Raw genomic sequence first — 15,000 nt, forward strand, 5'->3', positions numbered from 1 at the left:
GCCCCCAAAATTTCAGCCCTTGTGGCAAAATTTGAAACCATTATCATTATTGTTGTTGTTGTTATTTGCGCGTACCACTAGTGAACTAACGGCCCTGTCAGCTTGCCAACTTGCCAAAATACAACGCCTGAAGTTTTGTGGAGAGAGGCTACTGGAATACATGGACCCCAGTGCACACCTGGTACCTATTTTATCGACCCCGAAAGTTTGAAAGGAATAGCCTCGAACGAAATTTCTTCTGATTTTACGTTCTGAGTTGAAATGTCGCCTTTCGGGGTCGATGAAATAAGTACCAGTTGTATCCTACGGTCGATGTAATCGACTAGCCTCCTTCCCCAAAATTTTAGGCCATGTGTCTAGAGTAGAAAAAAACTATTTATTTATTTATTTATCCATCTATTAACTTTACTTTATTGATTTTATGCACGTTGTGAGAACATAAGACAAAGGTTGTTGAATTTAATACTCACAGTTGATAAAGAAACACTTATCGAAATTACCACCACCACTATCACTATAACCGTCACCACCCCCACCACCAGCATCACTGTCACTGCTGCCACCACCATCATTACATAGTCTACAATGGGTTGATTATATCTACATTTGTTTTTTGTTTTGAATATATTCGTGATATTGTTTACGGTCGGCCTAGCGTGTTGTGGAGCACAGTGTAGGGATATATTGATCAGATGGCGATAGCTGTATGAGTAACCCACCCTGACTCACCTGAATCATAGCACAGTGTGGGGTCTGTAACACCCGGCATCTAGTTTAGTTGACGGGTAGGTGCATGTGTGTGTCATCACGATTTCCTCTTCGTACGCTTGCATTTCCTTCTCGCCCATGCCCTGTAATTTATAAAGCTTCGCGTGCGCACACACGCATACACACACACATACATGCAGACATATAGAGATATATATTGGCTCGTCAGGAGGCGCAATGGCCCAGTGGTTAGGGCAGCGGACTCGCAGTCGTAGGATCGCAGTTTCGATTCCCAGACCGGGCATTGTGAGTGTTTATTGAGCAAAAACACCTAAAGCTCCACGAGGCTCCGGCAGGGGTGGTGGTGAACCCTGCTGTACTCTTTCACCACAACTTTCTCTCACTCTTTCTTCCTGTTTCTGTTGTACCTGTATTTCAAAGGGCCAACCTTTTCACACTCTATGTCACGCTGAATCTCCCCGAGAACTACGTTAAGGGTACACCTGTCTGTGAAATGCTCGGCCACTCACACGTTAATAAATGAGCTGCGACGTCACTGGATAACATCGGTGGCGTGTAGAAGGGAGGCTAGTATGCGTGGCGACTGCTGGTCTTCCATGAACAACCCTGCCCAGACTTGTGCCTCGGAGGGTAACTTTCTAGGTGTCACAACAACATTGGCTCGTCAGATAAATTCGTTGTTTTTTTTTCTATTTATTTTAATCCTCGTTTTTCAGCAAAGATTCTAAAATATATTCAAATTTCAAAAACTATGAATTAATGTTGCAGAGGATGAACAGAGCTTCAAAACAAAAAACGAAAAAAAAAAACAAATCCCTACGATGAAAATATTTTTTGTGCTAATTCAAACAGACTCGGCATTTCGTCAGTTACGACGATGAGTGTTTTAGTTGATCTGAGTAACCTGCACGTGAAATTAACGTGCAAGTGGCTGAGCACTCCACAGACTCGCATGCTCTCAACGTAGTTCCGAGGAGGAGTCAGCATAACAGAATGTGACAAGGCTGGCTCTTTGAATTACAGGTACAACTAATTTTTTGCCAGCCGAGTGGACAGGAGCAACATGAAATGAAATGTCTTGCTCAAGGACACAACGCACCGCCGGGAATCGAACTCATGATCGTGAGTCGAATGCCCCTAACCACTAGGCCATACGCCTTTCTATTTCAAATAACATAAGAAAGAATTAAAATCAATGCGGAAAAGCTAACGATTCTCCTTCAATTCGCTTTGTGGACTTTAAAAAGTAGAAGGACACTCTAGACGTAGACAATATAGTCCTAGCTATACAACAATGATGGGATAGTCACTGGATGAATGTCTTTGGTTACAGTTTGTTCGATCAGAGCAAAACAGCCGCAACATCGAAGATCTGCTCAGTGGGATTTGAACTCATGACGCCGGAGCAAATATTACAAAGTTTTGTGTTCTATGTTGTAATGACTACCAACTCACAGTCGATCACAAAAACTTTGATGATATACCTACCACATGAGTTGCTCGGCAAAGGTTTAGAATTATCTTGGTCTCATGAGTACTAAAAACTGCTGTTCAACATTTAACCGATGCATAGTACCTAACTTCAGAGAGATGAACGAATCAAAACTATTAAATCTAGCATCAAATGTCATTCAACATGACGATTTATTGTCTGTGGTGTACTTTCGTTCTCTCTTTAGATGTTTTATCATATCTACATATAAATTTGATTATCGAAATGAATATTTTAGACCTAGAATCACCGCTCGCATTTTTTTTATTTTGTGAATGACCTGAAGGTGTATGGTTAAGAAATTTGCCATTTCAACAAACAATTTAATCTCGTCATCTAATTTTCCACAGACGCCGGAATGAAATTAGAAGTTTAAATGTACATTTATATATAATGACAAAGAAAGAGAAAGTTGTTCCCTGCCAAGAAAATTTTAAGATGAAGTGCCTGGCAATACAGCATATACAACGTAAGGGAATGTAGCAGTCAATCACCCAAGTAGAAATAGCAGTCACATTTCTTCAAATTACCGTCTTAAAGTAGGACGGATATATTGGAGAGTATAGGTCTATATCAGTGATTCTCAACCATCTTTTACCAATGGACACCCTTTGATTCCTATTTTACTCGGGTGGACCCTTATAGCCATTTGATGCTTAAACATCCTTCAATACTTTTATAGTTAAATATCATTAGGAATTGTATTAAAAGATTTGTTAAAATATTTTGTGTATTCTAGAAGTATAATTAATTTATTGCACATATATTTTAACAACAAAATCTAATATGAACTTTCGAGGGCCATATAGAATCCGGTTGAGAACCGCTGATCTATATATACAAAAAAAAAAAGATTGAAATACATTTCATTGTATATTCGCTTGATCAGAGCTAATCTGGAATTAAACAACAATAACAACAATCTATATGACAAACTGATGACTGCAAGTATCCTGGGCCTGATGAGAATGCTGTACATAACGGATTTGTTAATGAACGAGAGATAAGAAGTGAATGTCTCAAGACAGTAAAAGAAATATGATCATCTCATCTCTCAGCGTACAACAAACGCATTTCCCACAGCCCTAACCTCATCCATATATTTCTCCTTCTGAATCTGCTATAACAAGAACTACAGTAAACTGTTCAATGTTACTGTAAATTTCAATATCAATGACCATAAGATCATGTAGGTAGGGTACATTTCTCGTGTAGAATGGAAGTCGGATACTGAGTGGGAAGGGTAGGCCTTTATAGTCGGCCTCAGTCCGTCTTAGGAGGCAACGGAAATTTCTATTTTTCCTTTTTTACTTCACTCTTCCTACGTCTTTGTTATGCTGACACATCGCATGAAGATCGGGTCTTTAAATAAGTAGTAAGCCCTCGTTTCTGGCAATGACGAAATACCTCCAGCAGCAAAAAAATAAAAATAAAAATGACTATTTTTTAAAGTATATAAGCACGAAATTAATAGTATGCTGTTGTGTGAACCAACCACGACTAAGCTAAGGATACCTAGGACTAGATTAGCAAATGTATATTTATTTTTATTATTATTATGGCCGAGTGAGACTTTAATGAATTTGTCTACCACTTCTAGCAGATCGTTAGCTTGAAGTAAAAACATCATTATGGTGGCTGCCGAGCATAAGAAGAGATAAAAATTAAATACTTTGAAAACATTTCTCAGAAAGGAGTGGCTTACGTTGATATGTATTTCATTTGTACTTAGATATAAGAGTTTGACTTTGAAAACTTCACAAATATTGCCCCACCGTCGGAGCTGTTTCCGCTTTGTGATGCTCGTAACACTAAAATAACGGTTTACCAAAACTATAAGAGTGGGATTCATCCGGTACATCGTACAACAGAGAAGGGCTTGTGACTATATACCGTGCCCCTCCCTATAATAGATCTCACAATGACCTTGAATTTTAATAAGATCCATCCCTGGAGGGTCCTCTCAAAATTCAAAGGAACTGTAAGCCCGATAAATATTTTGTTGACTCATGGAATAGTACGACTTTCTAGAGCTCCTTATCTGCTCACGTTTATTGCAACGACTAATCTTCAAGGATGCAAACCAAACATTAACTGCACTCACCTCATACTTATCTTCAGGTCATAAAAATGGTTAGGACCCTCCCCACACCAACATATCACTTCCTCTGTAAGATTACGAATAACAACAACATATGATGGGATATGGTAAGTAATACAAATATTTGTAGGTTTTAGCCGACATCTGCTGTGTTTTCAGAGTTAGTCAACCCCTTCATTTATGCATATGTATGTATGTATGTATGTATGTATGTATGTATGTATGTATGTATGTATGTATGTATGTATGTGTGTGTGTATGTATGTATGTATGTATGTATGTGTATGTATGTATGTACATGTATTCAAAGATACACGCACTAACACTTACACACGCGCGCGCGCGCACACACACACAAACATATAATAAGAGTCTGCTAGAATATTCACCTCACCATGCTTGTGTGTTCGTTTGAAATCCCAAATCACATTAAAAAAACGAACGTAAGTTATAAATATAAAGCATAAAGATATTATTAATGAATAATAATATTAGTGGCCAGCAAGTGTAAAACCGTAGAGGCAAATTTTTAAGCTTTCACCATTCTTTATCGAGATTTTAATGAGATTTATGTGGCTTCGGAGTTCTGACTCTTATTTCTAGCAAAGTTGGTACTTTCTACTACCCTTATTTTATAAATTTACCTATATGGTTTTACGCTTGCTGACCACTAATATTATTATTTATTAATAATAATATCTTTATATTTTAAATATATATATATATATATATATATATATATATATATATATATATATTGAGAGTCAAAACTATTGAAAAGGTTGCAAGACGCAACGAAAATTTTTGGAAAATAAAGATAAGGAAAAAAAGTGTAAATTTTACCGGTGAGTGTGTTATATTATAAGGCACAAAAAAAAATGACTCTCCTCAGACACAACAGAATATGCTTCAACACACGAACTCATATAAAGAATCTTGCAAACCAAATCCAAAAACGAAATATATATATATATGTATAAAAGAAGTTTGAAAACGCCGGCGTTTTCAAACTTCATTTTTATAAATATATGCCACCTACACTTTATATATATATATATTATATATATATATATATACATATATACATAAACACCTACATACATGCATACATACATACATGCATATATATATATATATATATATATATATATATATATATATATATATAACCTACATGACTCAGACATTTATCAACAAAGGATAACTTGAGTCTTTCAAAGTTTCTATTACGTATCATTTATTTTAAGTTGTATTAGTTAAAATTTTGTGATGTAATTACAGATAAATCAGTGGTAAGAGAATAAAAGAAAGTGAGAAGAGAATGAGGAAGAGAGAGAGAGAGAGAGGGGGGACGAGGGAGAGAGAAAGAAAAAGAAAGAGAAAGATAGACAGACAGTCAGGCACGGGGTGGGGACGAGCAAGAAAGATTGCAACAGTGCGATGGAGTGATATCTAAAGATGATAAAACAGAAGTGGTAGAAATAAAGCAATATAGGGCTGAAAAGGAATTGAATGATTGGCTGAGAAATATGCATCTACGAATTAATATGTAGCTGTCAGGTGATTCATTCAATTCTTGTGATTCAGTTGAAATATTATTAGGGTGGGGTATGTATATATTTGGAGAGACGTGTGTGATATTGTTTAAAGTAAATCAGTATAAATGACCTTTTGTGTAAGAGCTTTTATACGTCACCAGCACGTGGGTGGGGGCTCTGCAGTGTACCATCTGCTTTATAAGCAAGGCACTGTTTAATCATTACTTATATAGCACCTGGTATGAGAGCTTAACCCAGCTTTTACGATGTCAACCAATTAAAACGATAAATAAAAATAAAGCATGAATTTTATTAGCATATTTACTATTTGAAGAAAGCAGAATGCAGAGGAACACGTTTTCTAATTATCTATTTTTTTCTAAACAATTAAAAAGCTTCTCCTTCTAGACAGCACACCTGTCTCGATGTAACACTGCAAGTTATCGAAACACTCATTAATTATAAAACCGATTTCTTCTTTCCGGTGGTCGATAAAAATAAAGTAGCTGTGAAATACTAGATTCAATATAGTCAATGTTTCCCCTTCCTCAAATTCGAGGCTTTGTTTCGATGTAAGAAATCATTGATAGGCCTTTCTACTATAGGCACAAGGCCTGAACTTTTGGAAGAGGGTGTAAATCAGTTTCATCGACCTCAGTGCTTGACTGGTACTTAATCTATCGACCCGTAAAGGATGAAAGGCACAGTCGACATCTCGGCTGAATTTGAACTCAGAACGTAAAAACGGACGGAATGCCACTATGCATTTTGTCTGGCTTGCAAACGATTTTGCCGCCTTAGAAATCCTTAATAAATAAATAAATAAAATACTTATGAAAACCTGTTGCTGCTGTTGTTCATCTCTCAAATCAACCTTGTTCGAGCAGACCTTAAATAAAATGTATCCCAACCATGACTATCCTGCCAGTTTTATTATTACTTTTTAAAAAATTTTTTATAGCAACTATCATTGCAGTATCCAATGTGCCCTGCGTTTATTAAAACAGTGGAATGCGATTTCAGAGAAAATTGGCTGGTATTTCTGGCAAGTCGAACAACCATGTAAAAGATTGCTCGTATGTCCACTTGTGTAGTAGATGTACCTATTAAAACAAATAATAAGGAATTGGGTAGGCAAAGTAAGAGGCTAACCATCCAAATGGTTGTTGGTTCATTTCATGCTACCAATTATGTATTATCTCTATATTTGAATCTCAAATCACCTGGTTTACGAAAGCTATGAATAAAAATAACTCTTCGCTGTGGCCATTCGGATGTTTCCGATGATTGAATATCGTCTCTTGGATTAGTTAAAGGAATCTATATACAGCTTACCTCGACAGTTAGGGACGAGTGATGCTTTATTCACTTCGTATTTACACCCTCACATTTGGAGGAATGAGCTTAGTGGTCGTGAAGAGATATTCGCAGGTCTCATTACCTTTTATAAATGACCCTCATATTTTACTTTATGTATACGTACGGTATTTGTATTGATTCTTTTCGTGTTATATAAAGCATATATAAATGTCTGGAGTTCGAGAGCAGAATTTCCGGGTTCCGCACATGTAGTGTCACAAACTACCTAAGGACCTTCTGCCCACAGCAAAAAAATGAAAGATGGAACGCTCTCTAGTACTACCGGCACCACAAACACAACAACGCTAACAACACACAAACAGAGACAGCAGCACCAGAAGTCGGAAAACAGAGATGGAGGGAGAAGGAGAGAGGGGAGAGGGAGAAAGAGTGAATATCAACCTGCCATACTCCCATGTCAGCACCACTCACACAATCAAAACTACTACAATAATACGAACAAAACCTGTAAACTACCACTCCCAGTAGCAATGACAGGAAAACACACAAACAGCAACTACAGAAAAACACACAAACAGCAACTACAGAAAAACACACAAACAGCAACTACAGAAAAATAAGCTGTAACACCGACAACCAACATCATACAATTTCACGAGAAACAACAGTGAGGTTCATAAACATATAAAAGAAATAACAAAGGAACAAGACTTCGACAAACTACTTCCTGAGACTCTACCCAATACATTTCTGATTAGAAGTTTATTAGGTAGTGTTTGGAGGATTAGGTTCCTGGAGTCTACAAGAAGTAAAGTCCCAAATTATTAGAGGGAATTCTTTATCAGAGTATTACAAAATCCTTTTGGAGAGCTTTCAAGGAGCACTTGCTGTCGAGGAGCCCGAATTATATCCTTTTGCAATAATAAGATTACTTCTCTCAATTTTGTCTTTCGATTAACTCAACCTTACATCAATGTGCATAGTTTGAGGTCGTCTTTGGAGCACGTGAGGCCAGAGTTCCCGGAACGTACATATTCATGCTCATCTTCGAAAACTACAAAACATCTCTTAGTCGACCTTGATCGGAAGGCAGAATAGCAAAGCTTTTGATGTATAAGAGGTGAAGGTGGAAATTGTTTGATTCTCAAACTTTTCTCAAATTTTGAAGTGATGTCATAGCTTGCTGCTATATTGGTGAAATACCAGGGTAATTGAAGAAAATACTTGGTTTCCCGTTGAACCAACCAACTCATTTCACTCTAGAACATTTTTCCCTAGGTTACAAAACCGCCTTACTCCCATCCGATATCAATAAATATTTCCTGTAATGTTTTCTTAACAAGTGACTCATTCCTAATTCTTTCTCTCAGTCACTAAGAATTCGTGTATTTTATAATCAATCATTACATAAGATTATGAATTGGTAGAACATCAGACAAAATGTCATTCGTTTTTTTTTTATTTCTTCTGTTCAAGGAACACAAGGTCAGAAGGAAATCCGCAACAACGTTTTAAGGTGTATATATATATATATATATTATATATATATACGTATCTTTAAAATAATATGTGACAATTATTCAATAGCCAAGATGAAACTCTGAGTTTCGGATGCCGAGGTGGAAATCCACAACACCATCTCTTCGGTTATCTGGCCAGATAACCGAAGAGATGGTGTTGTGGATTCCGAAACTCAGAGTTTCATCTTGGCTATTGAATAATTGTCACATATTATTGTAAAGATAAATTTCTTCTATTTACATAATATTGAGGCCTCTTTCTTTTGTTATCTTACCGTTTTTACCAATATATATATATATATTATATATATATATATATATATATATATATATATATTTATATATATAATGTATTAGATAATAAAACAAATGGTTTATACCTGGTAGTTTACTGGTAAACAAAATGTTCGTTATGCTCCTGGTTAACAAGAGACGGAAGATGGAAGATGCAAGAGTTATTAATCACTACAATTGTTTTGACAATTCTAGCATCGATTCCTCTTGGTTTGGGTACTTAACAACTGGTTCAGGAGCACCCGTCGGTGCAGACATGTCTCTTCGAGTGATAAACAGGTACAACAAACAGTTCTGCTGTGTATCTTCTCAGTTCTTGTGAAGAAAAGCAGCAAAGTAAAGGATATAATTTCATTTATATAGAAGATTGATAATAGAATAACAAGTTGTATCTGTTTATCACTCGAAGAGACACGTCTGCACCGTCGGATGCTCCTGAACCAGTTGTTAAGTATTCCACCCGTGAGACATCGATGCTAGGCGTGTTGAAACAATTGTCGTGATTAATAAAAATTCTCGTATTTTCCATCCGTCTCATTAACTAGATACGGTATGTGGGGGGGGGGTGCATGTGTACATCGGTGTGTGTGAGTATGTGTATGTATATATGTATTTATATATATAAAAGAATGAAAGAATATTGTGTCTGTATATGTGTGTATGTGTGAGTGTGTGTGCATGTATATGTTCTTAAACAACGATATAATTTCGAAGTTTCGGTCAACTGTGTGTGTTTAAGTGTGTCCTCTCCAGATCATAGGATTGTTTTTAATGGTTCACAAAAAGGATGTTGGTAGTTCTAGGATGTGTCAATAGTTTTAACTATTTTTGGCTTTATTGTATTGAATCCTTTGCTTTGACAATGTAAAGGTCAGAGTAATGGATTTGTGTTCTTAGCGTTATTGTTGTTTGTGGTGCCTGCAGTACTAGAAAGGGAGTTCCATCTTTCGTCTTTCTGATATGAGCAAAAGGTCCTTAGGTAGTTTGTGACACTACATATGCGGAATTTGGAGCTTCTATCCTCGACCTCCACAAAAAATTACATAAGCTTTATGTAACACGAGTATAATCAATGCACACAGCGTACATATAGTTAAATCATACATATGAGGGTGTACTGAGTTCTTGGCGTCAAGGGTATCGCGAAAGCCCGTTTGGGGGCCCCAACCTTCCAAGTTCTTTAACAGAGCTTAGAAAAAAATGGAGGACCGCTGCAATAAGTATGTGAATATGAGAGAGGAATATGTTGAGTAAAAACATAATTAACTGATCCTGGTGTATTTTCTTTTACCCAAAGTCAGGAACACTTCAGCAAGCCCTCGTAAAATTCTCGTTTGGAACAGTGAAACTCGAATCAGATGAAGCTATAGATAACAGCCTTCAACTTTTTCTATTCAAAGCTTTTTTAACCCAACATTTAAACGTTGTTTTTTTTATAACTTTTTCTGCTTCAAATTTCACCGTTCATCTCCTCCTCGTACTTCTAACTTTTCCAAGATGATAGAAATACCCGTAAATCCCCGTCTCCTTAATTACCTTCAGTTTCTTTCTTTTCTCAATAACCAGCAGTGAAGTTTCGTACAACCAGATCTACGAAGAATTTCTTCTTTTATCAAACATGCCAATAGTCACTCACCTTCACTCGCTAGCCATTTCTATCAAACATTAATTACTCACTTCTGTGAAAATAAGGCCGATGCCCTCAAAATAAGCAAAACACTGAATTCTCTCTGGTCGTCATGAACTCTATTGCATCTACTGGATCGGAAGTTTCCTGCCAATGTTCATTAACGGGACTGTCTCCAATTAACATTCTATTAACATCAAAGTATGCAAGACATCATTAAAACATAGTGTTCGGTTACGAATTCCAAATACCTGCTATTTACAAGCGAGGAATTTCTAATTACACAAACAGCAATACAGTCAATATCAGTTTCACTTTTCCTTAACCTTCCGCACTCATGCATTACTCTCATGTAACCCAGTCACTGTGCACTAAGACTTGTACTCCTTCATATAAGAGTGACTTAGGGAACATTCACTCTATTAATTTTTCTGCGACAGCGTTGAGGTATATCAAATGAACAGTCATGCACCTTGTCCTACCTACACCTGAAGAACAGATATTAAAACCTTCGAAGTCGCTACAAATCCTAGGACTAGGTCCTTTCATTTATCTTAGTCAGTATGTACAAAATCTTGCGTTATTCTATAATATTTTTATTTGTTTCATTCATTGGACAAAGATCATTCTAGAGCACCACCTTGACTGTTTTGGTCGAGCATATCGAATCCAGTAGTATTTAAAACAAATTTTGGCAGCCATCTTATTGATTCTTCTTTTTAGAATCAGTAACTTACAATACAGAAAGCGCAATGCGTTCAACATTAAAACAGATATAGGGACAAATACACACACACACACAGACACATAAAGGTACACACAAAAAAGTATTAGGCTTTAAAAATATAATAAGTACTGAGAGCGATTCATTCGACTGCAATCTTTCAAGGCGGTGCCACAGTATGGCCGCAGTCTCATGACTGAAACAAGTAAAAGATAAAAGATAAAAGGTAAAAGATAATCCACCATACAAAATTAGCTTCTGTTCGAATTACATCAAAATCCAAGAAAGTAATAAAGAGGAAAAAAACTATTCAGGCGATAGGCAAAAATTTACATACCAGCAAGTTTACGATATCTGACTTATATTCCTGCAACGTCAACTCTCTACCTCATCTGGACTTGCAAAGACCCTTTCGCTCTACAAAGACCTCTTCGCTCTACTCGACACACATGCTTTTCCTCATCTCGATATTTAGCTCACTCTTCACATATTGTTTACTAAACACTTTCCTCAATCATCCCTTCCTTCATAGCGCCACTATTCTCTGGAATTTCCTTCATGCCCACGTTTTTTTTTCTTTTTCCTTTTTTCTTGCTGACAGATATCTACAGAAATGTAAAGTGAATATCAGCAATTGAGAAAATCTACAAAGTTTTTAGATGCTTCCATTTGTTATTAATAAAATAAAAATTGCTATTCACACGTCTAATCTTTCTATATAGTTGTTTTGTTGATAATTCAGGATAGGCGGGGAAGGACAGTGCTGATATCTATTTGCAGGCTCTTCTGGAGTAGTGAGAGTAATGCAGCCGATCATAGCTATAGACTTCTGCACGTTAATATTTGCTGGGAAAATGTAAGCACGGGAGTGGTTGTGACGGGGTTCAGCTCGAATGACTGTAACAGATAATACTGGATTTAGACTTGCTAAGGCTTTAAGCAGCATAAATTTTGGAGCTCTTTATTCAAAATCACGCCAGAAGTTCTCACAAAATCGAAAACATAAATTGCTTTTTAGTATTTTGAAACGCTAAACTGTTGTTCGTTTCGCTTATACCTAAATCCGGAACTAGCAACGGAAACGAAGGCGGCTTAACGTTCGAAAGTCTTAGGAAGAGGTTTGGCACTGCGAATGACGAACGCAAATAATGAACTGTGTTTATTGACGGCGACGACGACAACGATCATGGTGAGGATGATGATGATGACGGCGACGACAACGACGATGACGACGACGATAATGATGATGATGATGATGAGAATTAGTTGTAATATTTGTAAATCTACGTTCAAGAAGTGGTTAAGGCATAAGTAATTCTCGCATAGACAGAAACTAAATGATACAATAGTAACCTGATTTCCAATTCGTGTCGAAATTATTTCACTTTCGTTGATTAAAGCTCGTTGAGACTGGTAAGAAGTTGCTAACTCACTATTCAGCTATATTCCTATTTCAATCTACATAATATATATATACTATATTAATAAAGCTGCAAAAACATCATAAAAAAACTGTTACTCAGAGTTTCACGTTCCCGTTCGTCGGACAGTTTTGGTTGAGAATGGAGCAAAAAAATAAAGTTATATCTATAAATATACAATTACATTGATAGATACACATTTGAAATTGGTTATGTTTCATTGGTCCTTTCAACTAACGGTCTTTTCAATAACCGGTTATATGAAATTAAAATTAAAATTACGATTTGGGAACGTGAAAGTCTGAATAACAGTTTTTGTGATGTCTTTGTAGTTTATTAAAAAAGCATATTACTCTACCTCCGGTATTCCAGTACTATTTTTTTCACTTTTTTCATATTTATGTGCTTAACTTTTTCTATTCAAAGCTTTTTTTTTTACACACACACACACACACATATATATATATATATATAATATATATATATATATATAATATATTAATAAAATAAAATAAAACATATGCATATATATAAACATATATGTACGTACCTACCTCTACATGTACATATACACACATATATGAGTACAGGACACAAAAAGGACGTCGAACACAATGAGAAACGGAAACATAGACACAAACCAAAGAAACTGGACATTTATTTAAAAACAGCAAAAAAATAGAGTACAGGACAATTAACACAAAGAAAACCCCCTTCTTCAGTCGCTAAAGATTTCATCTACTCTACGTTTCGAAGGATAAAAGCGAGACGTATCTTCGACAAGAAAACTTTCCTTCCTGCGAAAAGCAAATCAATAAAAATTCTGAGATCTTTTCGCAGAGGGGTAAAAAATGGTAAAAACAGGACAGTAACGACAGTACAAATTGTAAACAGTAAAGGACAGGACAAGGAAAAACAAGATAAGAAGGGCTGTTGACGCCGAACGAAAAAAAGTATTGCAAACGCAGAATTTTTTATGGACGACGAGCGGAGCGAAAAGAAATGTCGTCCATTACCTTGAGAGAGCCAGGCGAGAGAGACAGCAGCGGAAGTGACGTCGTGGGTGAACGACGGGAAGGCGGAAGTCACGTCGCGGGTGAACGAAGGGAAGGGGGGAGGAGGAGCAAGAGAAAGGGAGAGAAGAAGGGGAATGGCTGCGAGGAAACCATGAAGAATTGAGAGGGGGAGAGAGAGAGTGAAGAATGAGAGAGAGGAAGAGACAAGTTAAGTAGAGGAAAAGGAAAACAAAGAATGAAGGCTGAGAAAGGGATGGGACAGAAAGGTTAAGAGTGCGCGTGAGAGTTAATATCAAGATCAAAACTCGATATAAAGAACAATCTTACTTAGTGGGGTGCGTGCGTTTCATCATATAATATATTAATATATATATATATATATGCTAGCTGGTGTACCCGGTAATTCCCGGGGGTAAAGCTATTCTATTGAAACGCCTTATTACGCTGATATAAGAAAGCAATTTCGTTATGACTGCCACAAAAGGTGTATTTTCCGTCACGAAAAAGTACAAAAAAACTGTCAGCTGGAGGAAGAAGAAATTGTTGGAGGTTGGCGAGAGAGGTTGTCGGAGGTTGGTGAGAGGCAAAGACATTATTCTACTTAGCGAAGGCATCTAGGAATTGTATAACTGCTGTCATTCACAGAAAAACTATTGTTTTACCGTGAGAAAAGCGCTGTTGCAGTGTTAAGTGAAATTTGGCAATTGAGGATGGAACCCACGCTATGCCTGCATGAAGCCACTACAAATAAGTTGTGGAATAAAATCTTTATCTACTGTCATGGAAAAAGTGTAACTGTAAAAATGCAGAATTATCGGAGTAATGGGCATTCAAAAAAGTATCTATGTATAAAAATATATGAATGAAGTCTTTAATGTTTAAGATTCAAATTAAGGAAGTGCAATAATAATGTTTAGCAGTTCAAAACTGTGAGTAGTGAAATGTGGGCTGATTAGGTGGGCTGATCGTGAGAATCAAATATTGATCGCTTCGCTAAACTCTGCAGGTGGTATGGGTTATTTCCCTTGGGTTATTCAAATAAAATATTAGTAATATGCAGTAGATAGAAGAATTCATTGGAAGGGCTCTATTTTTTCAACAATCTAAATATGTCACGAGGTTTCCAGACATGAGTTCTACTCATGTGTCAAATAAAGTATAAACGTGATATTGTCTGCAAAAATTAGAACTAGGACACACAAAAAATCAATATTCAAT

This window comes from Octopus sinensis, linkage group LG1, assembly GCF_006345805.1.
Source record: "Octopus sinensis linkage group LG1, ASM634580v1, whole genome shotgun sequence".
Lineage (NCBI taxonomy): Eukaryota > Metazoa > Mollusca > Cephalopoda > Octopoda > Octopodidae > Octopus > Octopus sinensis.